The sequence below is a fragment of the Phyllobates terribilis genome, unplaced genomic scaffold (assembly GCF_046119375.1).
Source record: "Phyllobates terribilis strain yellow unplaced genomic scaffold, ASM4611937v1 Scaffold_505__1_contigs__length_1300667, whole genome shotgun sequence".
Taxonomy (NCBI): domain Eukaryota; kingdom Metazoa; phylum Chordata; class Amphibia; order Anura; family Dendrobatidae; genus Phyllobates; species Phyllobates terribilis.
Window position 1 is genome coordinate 650,417 of NW_027363265.1, and position 17,642 is coordinate 668,058.

Genomic DNA, 17,642 nt, shown 5'->3' on the forward strand with positions numbered 1-17,642 from the left:
AAAGGGCTTCCCTATATTGTTGTGTCCGGCCAGGTACAAATAGGCAGCTGGTGGATGGGGGCAGCCCGTTCCTGCCTGCTGTACCTGGCTGGACACAAATATAGTGCGAAGCCCCACTTCAATTTTTTTAAATTATTTCAGGAAATTCATGAAATAATTTAAAAAAAATTGACGTGGGGCTTCGCACTATATTTGTGTCCAGCCAGGTACAGCAGGCAGGAACGGGCTGCCCCCAACCACCAGCTGCCTATTTGTACCTGGCCGGACACAACAATATAGGGAAGCCCTTTTTTTCTTAATTATTTCATGAAATAATTTAAAGAAAATTGACGTGGGGCTTCGCCCTGTTTTTGTGTCCAGCCAGGTACAACTAGGCAGCTGGGGGCTGGAATCCGCAGCGCAGGGAGGCCCAAGCTTTCTGGGCCACCCCCGCTGCAAATTGCAGTCCGCAGCCACCCCGGAAAATGGCGCGTTCATAGAAGCGCCATCTTCTGGCGCTGTACCCAACTCATCCAGGGCCCTGATGCGGTGGCTCACTGGGTAATAAAGGGGTTAGGGCCAGCTTGGCATTATCAGCTGGCCCTAAGCCCGAAATTCATGGGGTCACGCCAATATTAGACATGACCACCATGAATTTCTAGTAAAGTATTTAAAAAAAACACAACACCCAGAAAAAAGTCCTTTAATTGAAATAAACACACAATTCTTTATTGTTCTAAATTAAACCATACTTACCATCACGCCCATTCCAGCTGAAGCCAACGATCTCCTGAAATAAAAGAAAAATAATAAAGCAACCTCATCCTTACCTTTCCATGGTTCCCATGACAGCTTCAGCTCTGCTACATCGAGATGACAGGCTGGACCGCAGCAGAACGCTGCCATCCAGCCTCTCATCCCGCAGACACTGAGAAGCGCAGGCTTGCTTGCGCTCCACAGTGTCTCTCTGTGAGGGCATCCAGATGAGCCGAGTTAATGTCCAATGAACTCGGCTCACCTCATGCACGTCACTGACAGCGTGGGAAAATTCTCCTGCACTCAGCGCTTCAGCGTGGGAGAATTCTCACGCTGAAGCGCTGAGTGCAGGAGAATTCTCCCACGCTGTCAGTGAAGTGCAGGAGGTGAGCTGAGTTCATTGGACATGAGCTCACCTTATGCACGTCACTGACAGCGTGGGAGAATTCTCCTGCACTCACCGCTTCAGCGTGAGAATTTTCCCACGCTGTCAGTGACGTGCATGAGGTGAGCCGAGTTCATTGGACATGAACTCGGCTCATCTGGATGTCGTCACAGAGAGACGCTGAGCAGCGCAAGCAAGCCTGCGCTTCTCAGTGTCTGCGGGATGAGAGGCTGGATGGCAGCGTTCTGCTGCGGTCCAGCCTGTCATCTCGATGTAGCAGAGCTGAAGCTGTCGTGGGAACCATGGAAAGGTAAGGATGAGGTTGCTTTATTATTTTTCTTTTATTGCAGGAGATCGTTGGCTTCAGCTGGAATGGGCGTGACAGTAAGTATGGTTTAATTTAGAACAATAAAGGATTGTGTCTTTATTTCAATTAAAGGACTTTATTCTGGGTGTTTGTGTTTTTTTTAACTTTGACTATGGGGTTAGTAATGGGGGTGTCTTATAGACGCCTCTCCATTACTAACCTGGGCTTGATGTCAGCTGGCATTATAAGCTGACATCAACCCCAACCCTATTACCCCCTGCCACCGCACCAGGGCAGCGTGGAAGAGCGAGGCTAAGTGCCAGAATTGGCGCATCCTATGAATGCGCCATTTCTGGGGCGGCTGACGGCTGGTGTTTCTAGCCTGGGAGGGGGCCAATATTCATGGCTCCCTTCCTGGGCTATTAATATCAGCCCCCAGCTGTCTGCCTAGCCTTTGCTAGCTATTAAATTAGGGGGGACCCCACGTCATTTTTTTTGGGGTGTCCCCCATTTTAATAGCTAGTAAAGGCTATGTATTCAGCTGGGGGCTGATATTAGTAGCCTGGGAAGCTCCGTGGGTATTACCCCCTTCCCAGGCTTCAAACATCTGCCCCAGCCGTCTGCTTAACCTCCGCTAGAGCCTAAAATTAAGGGGAACCCCACGCCAATTTTTTTAATAATAAATCCTTTATTTTAATACTAAATGACAAGTACAGTAACCAACACTATCACAGTACTTCATATATATGTGGCTGACATGTTTCTATGTATCTAATCTATGTGTGAAGCTCTATTCTGTCTGTTATAAATTGTCGGGTACCGCTGCTGAATTGCCGGCCGGCTTTTTTAAAGAGACGGTGCATGAAAACACTATTATTTTTTTTGATAAATCCTTTACGCTAAATGACAAGTACAGTAAGCAACACTGTCACTGTACTTCGTATATATGTGGCTGACATATTTATATCTATCTAATCTATGTGTGAAGCTCTATTCTTTCGGTTCTAAATTGTCGGGTACTGGTGTATGCCGCTGCTGAATTGCCGGCTTTTCATGTTTCACTGTTGACACTGTTCCCATCGATTTGGGCAATCACTGTAATGCCACAACCACCATGGCTGTGGCATTACAGTGAGTGGCAGACAATCCCTGCATGATTGGTGCTCTAAATAGCGCCAGACATGCAGGACACGCTTTTGGTGCACGAACAGTTATCGAACATAACCTCGAACAGCCGAATTTTTTGCAAATCGTTCGGGTTCGTCGAACAACTCGAACACCGCCCAAAACAGCTCGAATTTGAGATTGGCGAACAGTTCTAGTCGAACACCGCTCATCTCTAGTTATCAACAGCAGCCTTTTAAACTCACCTGAGCTAACAGGTATGTGCGCTGGTTACTCTGCTGCGCTTAAAATTTCTTTTTTGGTTTGCTACAATGCCTTTTCTGAAACGTTGTCTCCTTCTGCTGGAACACTGACTTCTTTCATTTAATGCCTGCAGACTATAAAAGAGAACCCAACCCAAAAAGTTTGGTTGATTAGTCTGTGGCATTCTGTTAAACTGTTGCTTATGGCGGTCTCTGTGAGCTTCTCAGCGACATTCAGCCAGCCAGGTATCCTGCCTGCAGTAGATGGAATGTGGCAATGGAACGCTGGCTGCGCGTGTCATAATAGGCTCTGAGCCTTTATATACCTGTGCACAGCAGCAGCCACCTTCAGTCTGCTGCTGGACAGCCAGCAGCAGCAGCAGCAGGAGAGGTATGTAATCAGGAGCCCTCCTGCTAAGGGTAGACAGCTGCTCGTTCCACCCCACCCCCCGCCTTAATTGGTTCTCCTCCCTTCCAACGGTGTTGAGGCGGGTGGGAACAGCAGGGGGTGAAGGTGCTGTGTTTAAAGAGGTGGAGTTATGCAGATCTAAAACGCGTGGATTGCAGCAGCAGCAAGCCGAAAAGTGCAGGCATGTAAGGGATCTAGAGGTTGACAACATGTCTTCTTAACGGGAGTCCAGGAGCTCATCTCCACAAATGGACTTTTCAGGATCCTTGGGTGGCTCCGTAGTTTGAAACCAATTCTGGTTATCGCTTCTCGGCCTTTTGGCTAAGATCAAGTGTAGTATCTGTTCTTATCAGTTTAATATCTGATACGTCCCCTATCTGGGGACCATATATTAAATGGATTTTTAGAACAGGGAGATGGAAAAAGAGCTTGCTCTGTCCACTCCACGCATTGACCTGGTATTGCAGTATCTCCAGGACCGGTGCACCCCTTCTTTAATGCAGTTTCTAAAATCAGAAAGAATTGAATTCAATGTTTTTTGTTCATTTTGCTTGTTTGTCGGATTTTGGGATGGACTCTTTGGCTTTGCTTTTCTTCTCCTCATTGGATTTTTCATGTTCAAAGTTGCAGAAGCCAGATTACAAGCTCATTTTGGTTCAACTTCAGCAACTGTGCATTGCATTGCCATGTAATGTGATGCAATGCTATCTTTCTAGCTCTCCCTTTTTACTTCCTTTTGGATAAACAGACATATTAGGCAAGCATTTTGGAGCTTTCACCTAAATAACTACAGGTGGTGAGATAAGCTGCACAATATAATTGACCTTTCAGTATATTGTTGCACACACACCATCTATTTAGCAAATGCCCTTGTTATCAACAGCAGCCTTTTAAACTCACCTGAGCTAACAGGTATGTGCGCTGGTTACTCTGCTGCGCTTAAAATTTCTTTTTTGGTTTGCTACAATGCCTTTTCTGAAACGTTGTCTCCTTCTGCTGGAACACTGACTTCTTTCATTTAATGCCTGCAGACTATAAAAGAGAACCCAACCCAAAAAGTTTGGTTGATTAGTCTGTGGCATTCTGTTAAACTGTTGCTTATGGCGGTCTCTGTGAGCTTCTCAGCGACATTCAGCCAGCCAGGTATCCTGCCTGCAGTAGATGGAATGTGGCAATGGAACGCTGGCTGCGCGTGTCATAATAGGCTCTGAGCCTTTATATACCTGTGCACAGCAGCAGCCACCTTCAGTCTGCTGCTGGACAGCCAGCAGCAGCAGCAGCAGGAGAGGTATGTAATCAGGAGCCCTCCTGCTAAGGGTAGACAGCTGCTCGTTCCACCCCACCCCCCGCCTTAATTGGTTCTCCTCCCTTCCAACGGTGTTGAGGCGGGTGGGAACAGCAGGGGGTGAAGGTGCTGTGTTTAAAGAGGTGGAGTTATGCAGATCTAAAACGCGTGGATTGCAGCAGCAGCAAGCCGAAAAGTGCAGGCATGTAAGGGATCTAGAGGTTGACAACATGTCTTCTTAACGGGAGTCCAGGAGCTCATCTCCACAAATGGACTTTTCAGGATCCTTGGGTGGCTCCGTAGTTTGAAACCAATTCTGGTTATCGCTTCTCGGCCTTTTGGCTAAGATCAAGTGTAGTATCTGTTCTTATCAGTTTAATATCTGATACGTCCCCTATCTGGGGACCATATATTAAATGGATTTTTAGAACAGGGAGATGGAAAAAGAGCTTGCTCTGTCCACTCCACGCATTGACCTGGTATTGCAGTATCTCCAGGACCGGTGCACCCCTTCTTTAATGCAGTTTCTAAAATCAGAAAGAATTGAATTCAATGTTTTTTGTTCATTTTGCTTGTTTGTTGGATTTTGGGATGGACTCTTTGGCTTTGCTTTTCTTCTCCTCATTGGATTTTTCATGTTCAAAGTTGCAGAAGCCAGATTACAAGCTCATTTTGGTTCAACTTCAGCAACTGTGCATTGCATTGCCATGTAATGTGATGCAATGCTATCTTTCTAGCTCTCCCTTTTTACATCCTTTTGGATAAACAGACATATTAGGCAAGCATTTTGGAGCTTTCACCTAAATAACTACAGGTGGTGAGATAAGCTGCACAATATAATTGACCTTTCAGTATATTGTTGCACACACACCATCTATTTAGCAAATGCCCTTGTTATCAACAGCAGCCTTTTAAACTCACCTGAGCTAACAGGTATGTGCGCTGGTTACTCTGCTGCGCTTAAAATTTCTTTTTTGGTTTGCTACAATGCCTTTTCTGAAACGTTGTCTCCTTCTGCTGGAACACTGACTTCTTTCATTTAATGCCTGCAGACTATAAAAGAGAACCCAACCCAAAAAGTTTGGTTGATTAGTCTGTGGCATTCTGTTAAACTGTTGCTTATGGCGGTCTCTGTGAGCTTCTCAGCGACATTCAGCCAGCCAGGTATCCTGCCTGCAGTAGATGGAATGTGGCAATGGAACGCTGGCTGCGCGTGTCATAATAGGCTCTGAGCCTTTATATACCTGTGCACAGCAGCAGCCACCTTCAGTCTGCTGCTGGACAGCCAGCAGCAGCAGCAGCAGGAGAGGTATGTAATCAGGAGCCCTCCTGCTAAGGGTAGACAGCTGCTCGTTCCACCCCACCCCCCGCCTTAATTGGTTCTCCTCCCTTCCAACGGTGTTGAGGCGGGTGGGAACAGCAGGGGGTGAAGGTGCTGTGTTTAAAGAGGTGGAGTTATGCAGATCTAAAACGCGTGGATTGCAGCAGCAGCAAGCCGAAAAGTGCAGGCATGTAAGGGATCTAGAGGTTGACAACATGTCTTCTTAACGGGAGTCCAGGAGCTCATCTCCACAAATGGACTTTTCAGGATCCTTGGGTGGCTCCGTAGTTTGAAACCAATTCTGGTTATTGCTTCTCGGCCTTTTGGCTAAGATCAAGTGTAGTATCTGTTCTTATCAGTTTAATATCTGATACGTCCCCTATCTGGGGACCATATATTAAATGGATTTTTAGAACAGGGAGATGGAAAAAGAGCTTGCTCTGTCCACTCCACGCATTGACCTGGTATTGCAGTATCTCCAGGACCGGTGCACCCCTTCTTTAATGCAGTTTCTAAAATCAGAAAGAATTGAATTCAATGTTTTTTGTTCATTTTGCTTGTTTGTCGGATTTTGGGATGGACTCTTTGGCTTTGCTTTTGTTCTCCTCATTGGATTTTTCATGTTCAAAGTTGCAGAAGCCAGATTACAAGCTCATTTTGGTTCAACTTCAGCAACTGTGCATTGCATTGCCATGTAATGTGATGCAATGCTATCTTTCTAGCTCTCCCTTTTTACTTCCTTTTGGATAAACAGACATATTAGGCAAGCATTTTGGAGCTTTCACCTAAATAACTACAGGTGGTGAGATAAGCTGCACAATATAATTGACCTTTCAGTATATTGTTGCACACACACCATCTATTTAGCAAATGCCCTTGTTATCAACAGCAGCCTTTTAAACTCACCTGAGCTAACAGGTATGTGCGCTGGTTACTCTGCTGCGCTTAAAATTTCTTTTTTGGTTTGCTACAATGCCTTTTCTGAAACGTTGTCTCCTTCTGCTGGAACACTGACTTCTTTCATTTAATGCCTGCAGACTATAAAAGAGAACCCAACCCAAAAAGTTTGGTTGATTAGTCTGTGGCATTCTGTTAAACTGTTGCTTATGGCGGTCTCTGTGAGCTTCTCAGCGACATTCAGCCAGCCAGGTATCCTGCCTGCAGTAGATGGAATGTGGCAATGGAACGCTGGCTGCGCGTGTCATAATAGGCTCTGAGCCTTTATATACCTGTGCACAGCAGCAGCCACCTTCAGTCTGCTGCTGGACAGCCAGCAGCAGCAGCAGCAGGAGAGGTATGTAATCAGGAGCCCTCCTGCTAAGGGTAGACAGCTGCTCGTTCCACCCCACCCCCCGCCTTAATTGGTTCTCCTCCCTTCCAACGGTGTTGAGGCGGGTGGGAACAGCAGGGGGTGAAGGTGCTGTGTTTAAAGAGGTGGAGTTATGCAGATCTAAAACGCGTGGATTGCAGCAGCAGCAAGCCGAAAAGTGCAGGCATGTAAGGGATCTAGAGGTTGACAACATGTCTTCTTAACGGGAGTCCAGGAGCTCATCTCCACAAATGGACTTTTCAGGATCCTTGGGTGGCTCCGTAGTTTGAAACCAATTCTGGTTATCGCTTCTCGGCCTTTTGGCTAAGATCAAGTGTACTATCTGTTCTTATCAGTTTAATATCTGATACGTCCCCTATCTGGGGACCATATATTAAATGGATTTTTAGAACAGGGAGATGGAAAAAGAGCTTGCTCTGTCCACTCCACGCATTGACCTGGTATTGCAGTATCTCCAGGACCGGTGCACCCCTTCTTTAATGCAGTTTCTAAAATCAGAAAGAATTGAATTCAATGTTTTTTGTTCATTTTGCTTGTTTGTTGGATTTTGGGATGGACTCTTTGGCTTTGCTTTTCTTCTCCTCATTGGATTTTTCATGTTCAAAGTTGCAGAAGCCAGATTACAAGCTCATTTTGGTTCAACTTCAGCAACTGTGCATTGCATTGCCATGTAATGTGATGCAATGCTATCTTTCTAGCTCTCCCTTTTTACATCCTTTTGGATAAACAGACATATTAGGCAAGCATTTTGGAGCTTTCACCTAAATAACTACAGGTGGTGAGATAAGCTGCACAATATAATTGACCTTTCAGTATATTGTTGCACACACACCATCTATTTAGCAAATGCCCTTGTTATCAACAGCAGCCTTTTAAACTCACCTGAGCTAACAGGTATGTGCGCTGGTTACTCTGCTGCGCTTAAAATTTCTTTTTTGGTTTGCTACAATGCCTTTTCTGAAACGTTGTCTCCTTCTGCTGGAACACTGACTTCTTTCATTTAATGCCTGCAGACTATAAAAGAGAACCCAACCCAAAAAGTTTGGTTGATTAGTCTGTGGCATTCTGTTAAACTGTTGCTTATGGCGGTCTCTGTGAGCTTCTCAGCGACATTCAGCCAGCCAGGTATCCTGCCTGCAGTAGATGGAATGTGGCAATGGAACGCTGGCTGCGCGTGTCATAATAGGCTCTGAGCCTTTATATACCTGTGCACAGCAGCAGCCACCTTCAGTCTGCTGCTGGACAGCCAGCAGCAGCAGCAGCAGGAGAGGTATGTAATCAGGAGCCCTCCTGCTAAGGGTAGACAGCTGCTCGTTCCACCCCACCCCCCGCCTTAATTGGTTCTCCTCCCTTCCAACGGTGTTGAGGCGGGTGGGAACAGCAGGGGGTGAAGGTGCTGTGTTTAAAGAGGTGGAGTTATGCAGATCTAAAACGCGTGGATTGCAGCAGCAGCAAGCCGAAAAGTGCAGGCATGTAAGGGATCTAGAGGTTGACAACATGTCTTCTTAACGGGAGTCCAGGAGCTCATCTCCACAAATGGACTTTTCAGGATCCTTGGGTGGCTCCGTAGTTTGAAACCAATTCTGGTTATTGCTTCTCGGCCTTTTGGCTAAGATCAAGTGTAGTATCTGTTCTTATCAGTTTAATATCTGATACGTCCCCTATCTGGGGACCATATATTAAATGGATTTTTAGAACAGGGAGATGGAAAAAGAGCTTGCTCTGTCCACTCCACGCATTGACCTGGTATTGCAGTATCTCCAGGACCGGTGCACCCCTTCTTTAATGCAGTTTCTAAAATCAGAAAGAATTGAATTCAATGTTTTTTGTTCATTTTGCTTGTTTGTCGGATTTTGGGATGGACTCTTTGGCTTTGCTTTTGTTCTCCTCATTGGATTTTTCATGTTCAAAGTTGCAGAAGCCAGATTACAAGCTCATTTTGGTTCAACTTCAGCAACTGTGCATTGCATTGCCATGTAATGTGATGCAATGCTATCTTTCTAGCTCTCCCTTTTTACTTCCTTTTGGATAAACAGACATATTAGGCAAGCATTTTGGAGCTTTCACCTAAATAACTACAGGTGGTGAGATAAGCTGCACAATATAATTGACCTTTCAGTATATTGTTGCACACACACCATCTATTTAGCAAATGCCCTTGTTATCAACAGCAGCCTTTTAAACTCACCTGAGCTAACAGGTATGTGCGCTGGTTACTCTGCTGCGCTTAAAATTTCTTTTTTGGTTTGCTACAATGCCTTTTCTGAAACGTTGTCTCCTTCTGCTGGAACACTGACTTCTTTCATTTAATGCCTGCAGACTATAAAAAAGAACCCAACCCAAAAAGTTTGGTTGATTAGTCTGTGGCATTCTGTTAAACTGTTGCTTATGGCGGTCTCTGTGAGCTTCTCAGCGACATTCAGCCAGCCAGGTATCCTGCCTGCAGTAGATGGAATGTGGCAATGGAACGCTGGCTGCGCGTGTCATAATAGGCTCTGAGCCTTTATATACCTGTGCACAGCAGCAGCCACCTTCAGTCTGCTGCTGGACAGCCAGCAGCAGCAGGAGAGGTATGTAATCAGGAGCCCTCCTGCTAAGGGTAGACAGCTGCTCGTTCCACCCCACCCCCCGCCTTAATTGGTTCTCCTCCCTTCCAACGGTGTTGAGGCGGGTGGGAACAGCAGGGGGTGAAGGTGCTGTGTTTAAAGAGGTGGAGTTATGCAGATCTAAAACGCGTGGATTGCAGCAGCAGCAAGCCGAAAAGTGCAGGCATGTAAGGGATCTAGAGGTTGACAACATGTCTTCTTAACGGGAGTCCAGGAGCTCATCTCCACAAATGGACTTTTCAGGATCCTTGGGTGGCTCCGTAGTTTGAAACCAATTCTGGTTATCGCTTCTCGGCCTTTTGGCTAAGATCAAGTGTAGTATCTGTTCTTATCAGTTTAATATCTGATACGTCCCCTATCTGGGGACCATATATTAAATGGATTTTTAGAACAGGGAGATGGAAAAAGAGCTTGCTCTGTCCACTCCACGCATTGACCTGGTATTGCAGTATCTCCAGGACCGGTGCACCCCTTCTTTAATGCAGTTTCTAAAATCAGAAAGAATTGAATTCAATGTTTTTTGTTCATTTTGCTTGTTTGTCGGATTTGGGGATGGACTCTTTGGCTTTGCTTTTCTTCTCCTCATTGGATTTTTCATGTTCAAAGTTGCAGAAGCCAGATTACAAGCTCATTTTGGTTCAACTTCAGCAACTGTGCATTGCATTGCCATGTAATGTGATGCAATGCTATCTTTCTAGCTCTCCCTTTTTACTTCCTTTTGGATAAACAGACATATTAGGCAAGCATTTTGGAGCTTTCACCTAAATAACTACAGGTGGTGAGATAAGCTGCACAATATAATTGACCTTTCAGTATATTGTTGCACACACACCATCTATTTAGCAAATGCCCTTGTTATCAACAGCAGCCTTTTAAACTCACCTGAGCTAACAGGTATGTGCGCTGGTTACTCTGCTGCGCTTAAAATTTCTTTTTTGGTTTGCTACAATGCCTTTTCTGAAACATTGTCTCCTTCTGCTGGAACACTGACTTCTTTCATTTAATGCCTGCAGACTATAAAAGAGAACCCAACCCAAAAAGTTTGGTTGATTAGTCTGTGGCATTCTGTTAAACTGTTGCTTATGGCGGTCTCTGTGAGCTTCTCAGCGACATTCAGCCAGCCAGGTATCCTGCCTGCAGTAGATGGAATGTGGCAATGGAACGCTGGCTGCGCGTGTCATAATAGGCTCTGAGCCTTTATATACCTGTGCACAGCAGCAGCCACCTTCAGTTTGCTGCTGGACAGCCAGCAGCAGCAGCAGCAGGAGAGGTATGTAATCAGGAGCCCTCCTGCTAAGGGTAGACAGCTGCTCGTTCCACCCCACCCCCCGCCTTAATTGGTTCTCCTCCCTTCCAACGGTGTTGAGGCGGGTGGGAACAGCAGGGGGTGAAGGTGCTGTGTTTAAAGAGGTGGAGTTATGCAGATCTAAAACGCGTGGATTGCAGCAGCAGCAAGCCGAAAAGTGCAGGCATGTAAGGGATCTAGAGGTTGACAACATGTCTTCTTAACGGGAGTCCAGGAGCTCATCTCCACAAATGGACTTTTTAGGATCCTTGGGTGGCTCCGTAGTTTGAAACCAATTCTGGTTATCGCTTCTCGGCCTTTTGGCTAAGATCAAGTGTAGTATCTGTTCTTATCAGTTTAACATCTGATACGTCCCCTATCTGGGGACCATATATTAAATGGATTTTTAGAACAGGGAGATGGAAAAAGAGCTTGCTCTGTCCACTCCACGCATTGACCTGGTATTGCAGTATCTCCAGGACCGGTGCACCCCCTTCTTTAATGCAGTTTCTAAAATCAGAAAGAATTGAATTCAATGTTTTTTGTTCATTTTGCTTGTTTGTCGGATTTGGGGATGGACTCTTTGGCTTTGCTTTTCTTCTCCTCATTGGATTTTTCATGTTCAAAGTTGCAGAAGCCAGATTACAAGCTCATTTTGGTTCAACTTCAGCAACTGTGCATTGCATTGCCATGTAATGTGATGCAATGCTATCTTTCTAGCTCTCCCTTTTTACTTCCTTTTGGATAAACAGACATATTAGGCAAGCATTTTGGAGCTTTCACCTAAATAACTACAGGTGGTGAGATAAGCTGCACAATATAATTGACCTTTCAGTATATTGTTGCACACACACCATCTATTTAGCAAATGCCCTTGTTATCAACAGCAGTCTTTTAAACTCACCTGAGCTAACAGGTATGTGCGCTGGTTACTCTGCTGCGCTTAAAATTTCTTTTTTGGTTTGCTACAATGCCTTTTCTGAAACGTTGTCTCCTTCTGCTGGAACACTGACTTCTTTCATTTAATGCCTGCAGACTATAAAAGAGAACCCAACCCAAAAAGTTTGGTTGATTAGTCTGTGGCATTCTGTTAAACTGTTGCTTATGGCGGTCTCTGTGAGCTTCTCAGCGACATTCAGCCAGCCAGGTATCCTGCCTGCAGTAGATGGAATGTGGCAATGGAACGCTGGCTGCGCGTGTCATAATAGGCTCTGAGCCTTTATATACCTGTGCACAGCAGCAGCCACCTTCAGTCTGCTGCTGGACAGCCAGCAGCAGCAGCAGCAGGAGAGGTATGTAATCAGGAGCCCTCCTGCTAAGGGTAGACAGCTGCTCGTTCCACCCCACCCCCCGCCTTAATTGGTTCTCCTCCCTTCCAACGGTGTTGAGGCGGGTGGGAACAGCAGGGGGTGAAGGTGCTGTGTTTAAAGAGGTGGAGTTATGCAGATCTAAAACGCGTGGATTGCAGCAGCAGCAAGCCGAAAAGTGCAGGCATGTAAGGGATCTAGAGGTTGACAACATGTCTTCTTAACGGGAGTCCAGGAGCTCATCTCCACAAATGGACTTTTCAGGATCCTTGGGTGGCTCCGTAGTTTGAAACCAATTCTGGTTATTGCTTCTCGGCCTTTTGGCTAAGATCAAGTGTAGTATCTGTTCTTATCAGTTTAATATCTGATACGTCCCCTATCTGGGGACCATATATTAAATGGATTTTTAGAACAGGGAGATGGAAAAAGAGCTTGCTCTGTCCACTCCACGCATTGACCTGGTATTGCAGTATCTCCAGGACCGGTGCACCCCTTCTTTAATGCAGTTTCTAAAATCAGAAAGAATTGAATTCAATGTTTTTTGTTCATTTTGCTTGTTTGTCGGATTTGGGGATGGACTCTTTGGCTTTGCTTTTCTTCTCCTCATTGGATTTTTCATGTTCAAAGTTGCAGAAGCCAGATTACAAGCTCATTTTGGTTCAACTTCAGCAACTGTGCATTGCATTGCCATGTAATGTGATGCAATGCTATCTTTCTAGCTCTCCCTTTTTACTTCCTTTTGGATAAACAGACATATTAGGCAAGCATTTTGGAGCTTTCACCTAAATAACTACAGGTGGTGAGATAAGCTGCACAATATAATTGACCTTTCAGTATATTGTTGCACACACACCATCTATTTAGCAAATGCCCTTGTTATCAACAGCAGCCTTTTAAACTCACCTGAGCTAACAGGTATGTGCGCTGGTTACTCTGCTGCGCTTAAAATTTCTTTTTTGGTTTGCTACAATGCCTTTTCTGAAACGTTGTCTCCTTCTGCTGGAACACTGACTTCTTTCATTTAATGCCTGCAGACTATAAAAAAGAACCCAACCCAAAAAGTTTGGTTGATTAGTCTGTGGCATTCTGTTAAACTGTTGCTTATGGCGGTCTCTGTGAGCTTCTCAGCGACATTCAGCCAGCCAGGTATCCTGCCTGCAGTAGATGGAATGTGGCAATGGAACGCTGGCTGCGCGTGTCATAATAGGCTCTGAGCCTTTATATACCTGTGCACAGCAGCAGCCACCTTCAGTCTGCTGCTGGACAGCCAGCAGCAGCAGCAGCAGGAGAGGTATGTAATCAGGAGCCCTCCTGCTAAGGGTAGACAGCTGCTCATTCCACCCCACCCCCCGCCTTAATTGGTTCTCCTCCCTTCCAACGGTGTTGAGGCGGGTGGGAACAGCAGGGGGTGAAGGTGCTGTGTTTAAAGAGGTGGAGTTATGCAGATCTAAAACGCGTGGATTGCAGCAGCAGCAAGCCGAAAAGTGCAGGCATGTAAGGGATCTAGAGGTTGACAACATGTCTTCTTAACGGGAGTCCAGGAGCTCATCTCCACAAATGGACTTTTCAGGATCCTTGGGTGGCTCCGTAGTTTGAAACCAATTCTGGTTATCGCTTCTCGGCCTTTTGGCTAAGATCAAGTGTAGTATCTGTTCTTATCAGTTTAATATCTGATACGTCCCCTATCTGGGGACCATATATTAAATGGATTTTTAGAACAGGGAGATGGAAAAAGAGCTTGCTCTGTCCACTCCACGCATTGACCTGGTATTGCAGTATCTCCAGGACCGGTGCACCCCTTCTTTAATGCAGTTTCTAAAATCAGAAAGAATTGAATTCAATGTTTTTTGTTCATTTTGCTTGTTTGTCGGATTTGGGGATGGACTCTTTGGCTTTGCTTTTCTTCTCCTCATTGGATTTTTCATGTTCAAAGTTGCAGAAGCCAGATTACAAGCTCATTTTGGTTCAACTTCAGCAACTGTGCATTGCATTGCCATGTAATGTGATGCAATGCTATCTTTCTAGCTCTCCCTTTTTACTTCCTTTTGGATAAACAGACATATTAGGCAAGCATTTTGGAGCTTTCACCTAAATAACTACAGGTGGTGAGATAAGCTGCACAATATAATTGACCTTTCAGTATATTGTTGCACACACACCATCTATTTAGCAAATGCCCTTGTTATCAACAGCAGCCTTTTAAACTCACCTGAGCTAACAGGTATGTGCGCTGGTTACTCTGCTGCGCTTAAAATTTCTTTTTTGGTTTGCTACAATGCCTTTTCTGAAACGTTGTCTCCTTCTGCTGGAACACTGACTTCTTTCATTTAATGCCTGCAGACTATAAAAGAGAACCCAACCCAAAAAGTTTGGTTGATTAGTCTGTGGCATTCTGTTAAACTGTTGCTTATGGCGGTCTCTGTGAGCTTCTCAGCGACATTCAGCCAGCCAGGTATCCTGCCTGCAGTAGATGGAATGTGGCAATGGAACGCTGGCTGCGCGTGTCATAATAGGCTCTGAGCCTTTATATACCTGTGCACAGCAGCAGCCACCTTCAGTTTGCTGCTGGACAGCCAGCAGCAGCAGCAGCAGGAGAGGTATGTAATCAGGAGCCCTCCTGCTAAGGGTAGACAGCTGCTCGTTCCACCCCACCCCCCGCCTTAATTGGTTCTCCTCCCTTCCAACGGTGTTGAGGCGGGTGGGAACAGCAGGGGGTGAAGGTGCTGTGTTTAAAGAGGTGGAGTTATGCAGATCTAAAACGCGTGGATTGCAGCAGCAGCAAGCCGAAAAGTGCAGGCATGTAAGGGATCTAGAGGTTGACAACATGTCTTCTTAACGGGAGTCCAGGAGCTCATCTCCACAAATGGACTTTTTAGGATCCTTGGGTGGCTCCGTAGTTTGAAACCAATTCTGGTTATCGCTTCTCGGCCTTTTGGCTAAGATCAAGTGTAGTATCTGTTCTTATCAGTTTAATATCTGATACGTCCCCTATCTGGGGACCATATATTAAATGGATTTTTAGAACAGGGAGATGGAAAAAGAGCTTGCTCTGTCCACTCCACGCATTGACCTGGTATTGCAGTATCTCCAGGACCGGTGCACCCCCTTCTTTAATGCAGTTTCTAAAATCAGAAAGAATTGAATTCAATGTTTTTTGTTCATTTTGCTTGTTTGTCGGATTTGGGGATGGACTCTTTGGCTTTGCTTTTCTTCTCCTCATTGGATTTTTCATGTTCAAAGTTGCAGAAGCCAGATTACAAGCTCATTTTGGTTCAACTTCAGCAACTGTGCATTGCATTGCCATGTAATGTGATGCAATGCTATCTTTCTAGCTCTCCCTTTTTACTTCCTTTTGGATAAACAGACATATTAGGCAAGCATTTTGGAGCTTTCACCTAAATAACTACAGGTGGTGAGATAAGCTGCACAATATAATTGACCTTTCAGTATATTGTTGCACACACACCATCTATTTAGCAAATGCCCTTGTTATCAACAGCAGCCTTTTAAACTCACCTGAGCTAACAGGTATGTGCGCTGGTTACTCTGCTGCGCTTAAAATTTCTTTTTTGGTTTGCTACAATGCCTTTTCTGAAACGTTGTCTCCTTCTGCTGGAACACTGACTTCTTTCATTTAATGCCTGCAGACTATAAAAGAGAACCCAACCCAAAAAGTTTGGTTGATTAGTCTGTGGCATTCTGTTAAACTGTTGCTTATGGCGGTCTCTGTGAGCTTCTCAGCGACATTCAGCCAGCCAGGTATCCTGCCTGCAGTAGATGGAATGTGGCAATGGAACGCTGGCTGCGCGTGTCATAATAGGCTCTGAGCCTTTATATACCTGTGCACAGCAGCAGCCACCTTCAGTCTGCTGCTGGACAGCCAGCAGCAGCAGCAGCAGGAGAGGTATGTAATCAGGAGCCCTCCTGCTAAGGGTAGACAGCTGCTCGTTCCACCCCACCCCCCGCCTTAATTGGTTCTCCTCCCTTCCAACGGTGTTGAGGCGGGTGGGAACAGCAGGGGGTGAAGGTGCTGTGTTTAAAGAGGTGGAGTTATGCAGATCTAAAACGCGTGGATTGCAGCAGCAGCAAGCCGAAAAGTGCAGGCATGTAAGGGATCTAGAGGTTGACAACATGTCTTCTTAACGGGAGTCCAGGAGCTCATCTCCACAAATGGACTTTTCAGGATCCTTGGGTGGCTCCGTAGTTTGAAACCAATTCTGGTTATTGCTTCTCGGCCTTTTGGCTAAGATCAAGTGTAGTATCTGTTCTTATCAGTTTAATATCTGATACGTCCCCTATCTGGGGACCATATATTAAATGGATTTTTAGAACAGGGAGATGGAAAAAGAGCTTGCTCTGTCCACTCCACGCATTGACCTGGTATTGCAGTATCTCCAGGACCGGTGCACCCCTTCTTTAATGCAGTTTCTAAAATCAGAAAGAATTGAATTCAATGTTTTTTGTTCATTTTGCTTGTTTGTCGGATTTTGGGATGGACTCTTTGGCTTTGCTTTTGTTCTCCTCATTGGATTTTTCATGTTCAAAGTTGCAGAAGCCAGATTACAAGCTAATTTTGGTTCAACTTCAGCAACTGTGCATTGCATTGCCATGTAATGTGATGCAATGCTATCTTTCTAGCTCTCCCTTTTTACTTCCTTTTGGATAAACAGACATATTAGGCAAGCATTTTGGAGCTTTCACCTAAATAACTACAGGTGGTGAGATAAGCTGCACAATATAATTGACCTTTCAGTATATTGTTGCACACACACCATCTATTTAGCAAATGCCCTTGTTATCAACAGCAGCCTTTTAAACTCACCTGAGCTAACAGGTATGTGCGCTGGTTACTCTGCTGCGCTTAAAATTTCTTTTTTGGTTTGCTACAATGCCTTTTCTGAAACGTTGTCTCCTTCTGCTGGAACACTGACTTCTTTCATTTAATGCCTGCAGACTATAAAAAAGAACCCAACCCAAAAAGTTTGGTTGATTAGTCTGTGGCATTCTGTTAAACTGTTGCTTATGGCGGTCTCTGTGAGCTTCTCAGCGACATTCAGCCAGCCAGGTATCCTGCCTGCAGTAGATGGAATGTGGCAATGGAACGCTGGCTGCGCGTGTCATAATAGGCTCTGAGCCTTTATATACCTGTGCACAGCAGCAGCCACCTTCAGTCTGCTGCTGGACAGCCAGCAGCAGCAGTAGCAGGAGAGGTATGTAATCAGGAGCCCTCCTGCTAAGGGTAGACAGCTGCTCGTTCCACCCCACCCCCCGCCTTAATTGGTTCTCCTCCCTTCCAACGGTGTTG

At 45.4% G+C, this 17,642-nt stretch overlaps 11 non-coding genes across 11 annotated transcripts; all 11 read left to right on the forward strand.

Moving 5' to 3' along the window:
• The first annotated feature begins 3,504 nt into the window (after window positions 1-3,504).
• Window positions 3,505-3,695, forward strand: LOC141231040 (U2 spliceosomal RNA). Its single transcript, XR_012297455.1, has one exon. It is a non-coding gene; the product is annotated as a U2 spliceosomal RNA (small nuclear RNA).
• Window positions 3,696-4,810: 1,115 nt separating this feature from the next.
• Window positions 4,811-5,001, forward strand: LOC141231041 (U2 spliceosomal RNA). The gene has a single exon (XR_012297456.1). It is a non-coding gene; the product is annotated as a U2 spliceosomal RNA (small nuclear RNA).
• A 1,115-nt stretch (window positions 5,002-6,116) lies between these two features.
• LOC141231276 (U2 spliceosomal RNA) lies at window positions 6,117-6,307 on the forward strand. The gene has a single exon (XR_012297691.1). It is a non-coding gene; the product is annotated as a U2 spliceosomal RNA (small nuclear RNA).
• A 1,115-nt stretch (window positions 6,308-7,422) lies between these two features.
• On the forward strand, window positions 7,423-7,613 carry LOC141231339 (U2 spliceosomal RNA). The gene has a single exon (XR_012297751.1). It is a non-coding gene; the product is annotated as a U2 spliceosomal RNA (small nuclear RNA).
• Window positions 7,614-8,728: 1,115 nt separating this feature from the next.
• Window positions 8,729-8,919, forward strand: LOC141231278 (U2 spliceosomal RNA). The gene has a single exon (XR_012297692.1). It is a non-coding gene; the product is annotated as a U2 spliceosomal RNA (small nuclear RNA).
• A 1,109-nt stretch (window positions 8,920-10,028) lies between these two features.
• Window positions 10,029-10,219, forward strand: LOC141231042 (U2 spliceosomal RNA). The gene has a single exon (XR_012297457.1). It is a non-coding gene; the product is annotated as a U2 spliceosomal RNA (small nuclear RNA).
• A 1,115-nt stretch (window positions 10,220-11,334) lies between these two features.
• On the forward strand, window positions 11,335-11,525 carry LOC141231288 (U2 spliceosomal RNA). Its single transcript, XR_012297702.1, has one exon. It is a non-coding gene; the product is annotated as a U2 spliceosomal RNA (small nuclear RNA).
• A 1,116-nt stretch (window positions 11,526-12,641) lies between these two features.
• Window positions 12,642-12,832, forward strand: LOC141231279 (U2 spliceosomal RNA). The gene has a single exon (XR_012297693.1). It is a non-coding gene; the product is annotated as a U2 spliceosomal RNA (small nuclear RNA).
• Window positions 12,833-13,947: 1,115 nt separating this feature from the next.
• LOC141231043 (U2 spliceosomal RNA) lies at window positions 13,948-14,138 on the forward strand. The gene has a single exon (XR_012297458.1). It is a non-coding gene; the product is annotated as a U2 spliceosomal RNA (small nuclear RNA).
• Window positions 14,139-15,253: 1,115 nt separating this feature from the next.
• On the forward strand, window positions 15,254-15,444 carry LOC141231268 (U2 spliceosomal RNA). The gene has a single exon (XR_012297682.1). It is a non-coding gene; the product is annotated as a U2 spliceosomal RNA (small nuclear RNA).
• Window positions 15,445-16,560: 1,116 nt separating this feature from the next.
• LOC141231280 (U2 spliceosomal RNA) lies at window positions 16,561-16,751 on the forward strand. The gene has a single exon (XR_012297694.1). It is a non-coding gene; the product is annotated as a U2 spliceosomal RNA (small nuclear RNA).
• Window positions 16,752-17,642: the final 891 nt, after the last annotated feature.